The following is a 7,464-nucleotide window of genomic DNA, read 5'->3' on the forward strand; positions in this document are numbered from 1 at the left end:
GCAAATCCGTAACGCAGAGCAGCGAGGCGCGGGCAGGGACGCGCGGGCTTAAATTAAGTTCATTACTAAATGAAGGCTTGCGCAATGCCAGGGAGCCAATGCGGGCAGGTAACTGGCTGCCTTCTCCTTCCTAGAAGGATGACCTCTCCCCCTGCCCCTTGCTGCTGAGGGAGACAAGGAAGCATGAATTCTCCTGCTCCGCTCTCCTAAATGTGAGATACCAACCCCAGGCAGAACGGATCTTCTCAGTGACCCTGCACAATCTTCTGCCCTCAGGTTATTCAGTGAGTCACAGAATGGTTTGTGTTGAAAGGGACCTCAAAGCCCATCCAGTCCCACCCCCTGCCATGGGCAGGGACACTTCCCACTGGATCTGGTTGCTCCAAGCCCCATCCAACCTGGCCTTGAACACCTCCAGGGATGGGGCAGCCACAGCTTCCCTGGGCAGCCTGGGCCAGGGCCTCACCACCCTCACAGCAAAACATTTCTTCCTAAGATCTCATATAAATCTCCCCTCTTTCAGCTTAAAACCATCCCTTGTTGTATTCCTGCATTCCCTGATCAAGAGTCCCTCCCCAACTTTCCTGGACTCCTTTCAGCCCTGGAAGGCTGCTATGAGGTCTCCCCTGGAGCCTTCCCCAGGCTGGACAACCCCAACTCTCTCAGCCTGTCCTTGTATAGGAGGTGCTCCAGCCCTCGGATGGGGCTTTGTGGCCTCCTCTGGACTTACTCTAACAGATCCACGTCCATATTCCTCCTTTTGCCTCCCCAGGCTCTCCCGGGGAGCATAGGCAGCCCTGAGCTCTTTGCAGAAGTGACTTCACTGAAACTGTAAGAAACACAATGTGTGCTCAGGAGTCCAAGGCTGATCCTCGCTGGAGCAAAGCAGTCTCAGATTATCATAGGCTAAATGAGCTCTGCTTTGTTTTCACCCAGGGCCAGATAAACTGCAGCTTGGCAAAACAGTTAGAATCGCTAACTAAAAGCCTACGTTTCTGAAAATACATTGAAAATGTCAATTGATTTTGGTATGTATATTGTTTTTATGAAGATCTTGATACATTGAAACCTTAAACCATTTTTCCAACGAGTTAAAACTCAGACCTGCTTAGCAGGTTGAATTAGAAGTGAGACCTTTTCATCTTCTGGCTGGTAAAGCAAGAGGATCCCAAAAAACAAATAGCAAAGAGAAAATTAACAGATAGATCACAGTGTGTGGCACAGCTGAGTTAGAATCATAGAATCATAGAATCACAGAATGGTTTGAGTTGGAAGGGACCTTAAAGATCATCCAGTTCCAACCCCCTGCTATGGGCAGGGACACCTCCCACTGGCTCAGGCTGCCCAAGGCCCATCCAACCTGGCCTGGAACACCTCCAGGGATGGGGCAGCCACAGCTTCCCTGGGCAACCTGGGCCAGGGCCTCCCCACCCTCATTGTGAAGAATCCCCACCTTATGTCTAGTCTAAATCTGCCCCTCTCAAATTTGTAGCCATTGCAATAAGTTGCAATAACTTATTTCACCCACTGAATATAAAAAAGACTAATAACTTCAAGTCCTACTTGTTACAAAGACATTGAATCTAAAAAGCATATGAGGTAAGAAAATGAAATAGATCTCTTATCTAACATAGCCTCTTGTCTGCCCCAGTCCTTTGAGTCTGTACCTCCTGGCATCAGTTGGACTACGTAGTGTTCACCACAGAAAATTCAAGTGGAATTAAGAAGATTGGCCTCTCAGAAGGCCATTTGTATCCTGGGCTGCATCAAAAGAAGCGTTGCCAGCAGGGAGGTGACTCTGCTCCTCTGCTCTGCTCTGGTGAGACCACACCTGGAGTATTGTGTCCAGCTCTGGAGCCCTCAGCACAGGAAAAACATAGACCTGTTGGATCGGGTCTAGAGAGGGTCACAAAACTGATCAAAAGCCTGGAACACCTCCCCTGTGAAGAGAGGCTGAGAGAGCTGGGGTTGTTCAGCTTGAGCAAGACTCCAAGGAGACCTTGTTGCAGCCTTTTTTCTCTGAGGGTGATGAAACCCTGGCCCAGCTTGCCCAGAAAGGTGGTCGATGCCCCATCTGTAGAAACATTCAAGGCCAGGTTGGATGGGGCTTCTGTGATTAGAATGAGTCACGGGAAGGAAAAACATTAAAAGAGGGTCAAGATATCTCTGAATGAGCTTGAAGGAGCTCTCTAAAGGGAGTATGTTTACTCCAATAAAAACTGCACGTGGAAAAAATGCCTTGTGTGAAGAGGGTAAACGGAGCATTTAAAAGGAAAATACTAATTAAAAATATTCATTGAGCCATCAATTGTTTCATAATGTGCATATGTATGCATGCAGTCACATCCAGGCACTTCCAGTTCTTAGAGCCAACGTCACCGAGGATGTCTGAAATTAAGGATAGTTGAGTTGCTACTACATCCTATAGGCTTTCATTCCTCTGCTAGCAGGGGCATGGGCTGTTCTTTCTCAAGCTATGCCGAGCATTTCTCTCGAAATAAGCAGTTGCACGCTGCCTGTGAAGCTGAGGGCAACTATTAAAGATTACTCACGTCCATAAAGCTTTGTTAACACTTTTTTTAACAATGTCGAGTACTTGTAAAGCATTTAGGCCAATATTTTCTGAAGAGGTCAGTGATTTTGGAGATTTTGAAGGCATCTTAAGGGCATTGGAAAGGTTAAAACCTAAAATTAGAAGCCTGCGTGGAAATTTTGGCATGCATCCATCAATGTTCATGTGTCTTTCTGGTGGTGTTGATTTTGAATACCACCACCGTCAGGCACTTTTCACATGCATTTCAACGATGCGCTGTGCCACCTAAGTGGGTCAGTGCGTTCCTCTGAATGAAGACATGAACTATTTTGGGAAGGTGGGTGCCAGTATGCTCCTGAGAATTTTCCTCTGCTCTGGGGGCGGCTTTGTAACTCCTAACTGCATTTTTCTAAAATTAAGCAAACCCCAAATGTTTTTCAAGTAGTTCAAACGTGCTAAAAACAAGACCAAAGCGAATCCTCAATTTCTTTTTGTAGTTATTTGCTACTAATGGGCACCTGTCCTTAAGCAATCTCCGAGCTAAATGAAGGGAGAGACGAAGGGGAGGTGCAGCAACCAAGAGCAGAAAACTGGAGAGGAGTACGAAGGGAGACAACAGGCTAAATGTTACGTCCCTCACCCTAACTGCTGATCCGAGAAAGTAACATTAAACAGTGAACAACGTGAAAAACCCTGGATGCAACGTGGGGATTGTATCACCTGATAAAAAGGAGAATTTAGACGTTTAATTAAAGAGGGAGGACAAGCGCAGGCTGATGACTGACAGCGAATAAACAACATAAGGAATGTTATGAAGAGCTGTGAAATGAATAGCGTGGAAGTGAAACAGATACTTCTCAGCCAAGGACAGAGAACAGATTCTGACGCTGCTAGAAAACAGTTTAGTAGACAGAAAGCTTCAGAAGGAAAGAGGTGGTGTTAAATCACGACATCATTGCAGATCCAGACGCAAATGTCGTGATGGAAGCCATTCAGCAGGATTACAAAGAATAGTCGGTACTGAGCAAAAGGAAGGGTGACCTTAATAGCAATGTGTGAGGAAGGGCAGAAGAGTGACTCCAGTAACTGTTGAGGAATTTACTTTTGGAGTATGCCAGGAAAAGCACCAAGGTGCATCACGGGAAGAGGAAGAGGTGTATGGAAACAGCATTGAAAGAAGAGTCTGGATTTAGATGAGGATGAAAGTATACCAATGTCTTTTCTCATGATAAAAAAGCCTCTCAAAGAAATAGAGAGAACACACCAAAACTGGCTAAAGTCCTTCTCTTAACTTGGAAACGGTCTTTTACCATCGTGCTGCCAAAAGCCCTGTGGGTCACGTTGACTTGAGCTGGTTTGCTGTGGATAATAGGCAGGTACAAGCATTTTGTGAGGAAGGCACTTTTCCAGGACCGCTCCCTTTCAGCCTCTCCTCTTCCCATCGCCTGTTTGAAATGGCAACCACGAAACGTCATCATCTGCAATGCAGACGGCTGCATAGGTGCTTGAGCAGCGAAGGGCCCTGGCAAACCAATAGATCTCCTACACACAAGGAGGAAATTCTAGACATAAGGAGAAATTTCTTCACCATGAGGGTGGTGAGGCCCTGGCCCAGGTTGCCCAGGGAAGCTGTGGCTGCCCCATCCCTGGAGATGTTCAAGGCCAGGTTGGATGGGGCTTGGACAAGCCCTGCCACAGGGAATGACGCGAGGCATCCTCTATAGCCAGACACTCCATGCTTGCTCCTGCTCAGCTGGGGGGACGCTGGCATTGCAGAGTGTGTATTTCGCCTACGTGCAACAGCCACCTGGCAAACACCAATGTTGTCTTTACTAATTGGGCCCTGCCATCGGTCTTGCACCTCCACCTGTATGCTCTGGTCCTTACTCGGCCAGCCCACCTCGCTAGCCCATGCAAATCCCCTCTCTTCCCGCTCATCCCAGAGCTATTCACCACTGTAAGTACCTCAAAACAAGGCCTGTGCCGATAGTGCTCCTGTGCACTTTTTCCACCCACTATCTCCCATCTCCCAAGCCTAGGACATGACTATGGGAATGGAATTGCAGAACTGAGAAGAATGAACATTGCATCACTGCTGCTATAAACATTGAACTATTTCTTTTTTTATAGCACTTACAGTATCAAGACATCATGAAACCAGAGAAGGACAAAGAGTCTGCTGGTGTTTGCCTGGTTCTTCTCTTCAGGGAGAAATAAGAACACAAGATTTAATAGTTGGCGCTCTTGTTGGCCACACAGGCAAAGACTTGGAGGGAGGTTTTCTTGCAGAATGGCAGACAGACAACGCGTGTGATCACTAACCTAAGCAAAGAGTGGTGTAGGTACCTGCAAAAACAGTTCCCCAAGGTGATGTGGCGTTATTGTCTGTTCTCACCCAGCCCCATAACCTCAAGGCCAGCCACAGCCCCACAAGTGCTTGCATTAAGTGTTTTCTCACAGCAGTGTTTTTGACACATCCCTACACCACAGGCCTTCCCTTTACGCCGCACTGCCGCAGAGGGCCCTGCTGCACCACTCCAGTTCTGCCCTTCAGCCACACTTAATAGCCCTCTCTCCTCAAACCATTTGCCAATGCCGGGACCAATTAGCAGGCAGGAGCATTGCACCTCTTCATCTCCAAGACCTTCAGGCATTTCACAAGTTGAATAAATCCTTTCTCCAACCCAAGTGACCATGAAATGCTTTGTCTGCCGGTGAAGCAGTAAACACAGCATGTTTCAAAAAACATTATTTTGAGCGGGCACATGCATGCCAGTCTCCCAGATTTGGAAATCTCAGGCTTGCAAAGCTACCGGTAAACACCACGCTTGCAGATCCATGCCACCAACTACTTCTGGTGCAGTACACATCCTTTTGGCAACAGGCTGTGGAAGAGATCCTATGTTTGCAGTTGGTTAGCTTGGACTAATACCCTTGCTCCTCCTAGTTGTGCCTGTGGGACAGCAAGCTCCCAGTGGCAGGACAGCCATCCTCTATGTGAGGAGGTCCTCGTGCTGGTGTGCTGCCGCTTTGCTTTAGGGGTGATGCTTGGGCAAATCTCTAGATGACTTTTGCCTATTTATAATTTTGGCTACCCCTTCGCTTTGGTCATCAACAAAGCTTCATCAGGTGAAGCTAGTCCAGAAAGAGTTAGTTCACCAGGAGCTCCATGATTTCTTCCTTCTCTGCTTGCAGCCATGGCACAGCACCTGCTTTCTAAGACACGTATGGCTCCTTCTCCGATACCGGCACTGTGGTGCAAAGCAATTTCTCTCCAAGCTGACTGACATGACTTGGCTCTCAAAGGATGAAGGAATCATGGGATGCCAGAAGGACAATTGGCAAGTCTTTCCTCAAATTCCAGCCTTTCCTGCAGCCAGCAGAGCAGCACAGATAAAAATCACTGTGGGACTCCCTACTATCCAGAAATCACTGGTGGGACTCACCAGCCCGGCATTCCCAGCCTCAATCCTGCTGCTTTGGCTGAAAATGGTAGCTTCCTTGGGAATGGACGGTTGGGGAGGAACGTGGGCACAGCTGCTGCCCAGATACAGGGCAGCCAAAATGCCAGCCCAGACTGACAGCCAGGTCACCCCCTTCTTGGCAAACAAGCTTTGGGGCACCTGCTCTGCGGTCTAAAATGGGACTATGTCTGGACCTGGAAAACAGCTTCTCTAGGGAAAGCTCTCAGCTCTGTGGAAAAGCTGTGCTAGACTAAAGCAATTTCAGATCGCTGTTCCTGGACAAAGATTCATCATACGAAGACAGGAAACAAAATGCTAGCCAAAGTAATCCCACACGTAATGAAGGTTTGCAGATTCCAGCACAGCAGCTAAATCAACACGTTGTTTTGCCAAGAAAACGTTGTGAAATCTGCGGTTTACTCTTTGATGCTAAGCCTTCCCTACCCATCTTTTCATAAGCAGCATCGTTAGACAGAAGTGATCGTAAAAATAAGATTGGCTAGTTGGTGAGCTTGTGAAAATAAACAGAGGGTTTAGTCGTGTCAGGGCCAGCTGCTGGACTTTTCTGGCATACATTGATATGGTACTGAACCCTGAAGAGAAAATGGAAGATGTAAAATATTACATATGGTACTATAGGCTTTCTTGGCCTTTTTAATTAAAACTGTTATATACAAGAAACAGCATTTTGTAATTTTAAATGTTCCTCCTGACTGAAATGAGGAAGAGGTCATTACTGTAGGCAGGAAGCAATAAAAAGGAGAATGTCTCATTTTTTTAGATGCTCGCTGTATTTGTGTTCTTTACGTTCTTTCCCTAAAATTAAGTAAACCTAATCTTGCCTCTCTTTTTCTAACAGAGAAGCACACTGAAAAATAAAGAAGTACTTAAGCTCTTATGTCTTTCCTTAGGGCAGATATCATGGAAATGGCAATTGCATCGGAGCATTAAAATTCTCCATTCTCTTTTACATGGGAAGATTACTTTTTTTTAAAAATCAATATTGTCTGGGAGAAAAAAACTAAAGTAGCATTTCTAAAGTTAAAACTCTAAATTAGAATTGACAAACTTTTTAAAGTTACCTGCTTTCTCACGTCTAAGCTGACTTTGGTCCCCTCTTTCTCCAGTGTCACACCTCCAGAATTTCACCCATAGTCCGATGCACCCTCTGATGCTCAGTAACACTTAACGCAGCCTGCGAGATGGGCTCCACCTCCTGCCCCTGATACCAGGCACGGTTTCCAAATTCAAAGTATTGCAGCGTTCCCGGGCTCCTGGCTCCCGGGTGCAGCTGTCCCAATGCCCTACATTCCAGACAGCTTCCCTGATGGATTGCACAGCCCCTGACCTGGCGGCTACCAAGGAGCTTTTGCAGCACCTCCCCAGGCTCGTGGCTCCCGCTGGCCACCAAGGCTTGCAGCAGTGATGCTTTCGACTCTTGGGGTACGTCAATATTGCAAACGAACT

General features: G+C 47.0%; 1 protein-coding gene across 2 annotated transcripts in view; it reads right to left on the reverse strand.

The window, feature by feature from the left end:
• KLHL24 (kelch like family member 24) overlaps positions 1-7,210 on the reverse strand; it is a 30,801-nt gene extending 23,591 nt beyond the window's left edge. The window contains exon 1 of one of the 2 annotated variants that reach the window (XM_054074940.1): positions 7,080-7,210. The gene's annotated coding sequence lies outside the window, so the exon portion shown is untranslated. The remainder of the gene's footprint in view (positions 1-7,079) is intronic. The other variant, XM_054074937.1, reaches the window with a different exon arrangement.
• Between the last annotated feature and the right edge of the window lie 254 nt (positions 7,211-7,464).

This window comes from Cuculus canorus, chromosome 9 (assembly GCF_017976375.1).
Source record: "Cuculus canorus isolate bCucCan1 chromosome 9, bCucCan1.pri, whole genome shotgun sequence".
Lineage (NCBI taxonomy): Eukaryota > Metazoa > Chordata > Aves > Cuculiformes > Cuculidae > Cuculus > Cuculus canorus.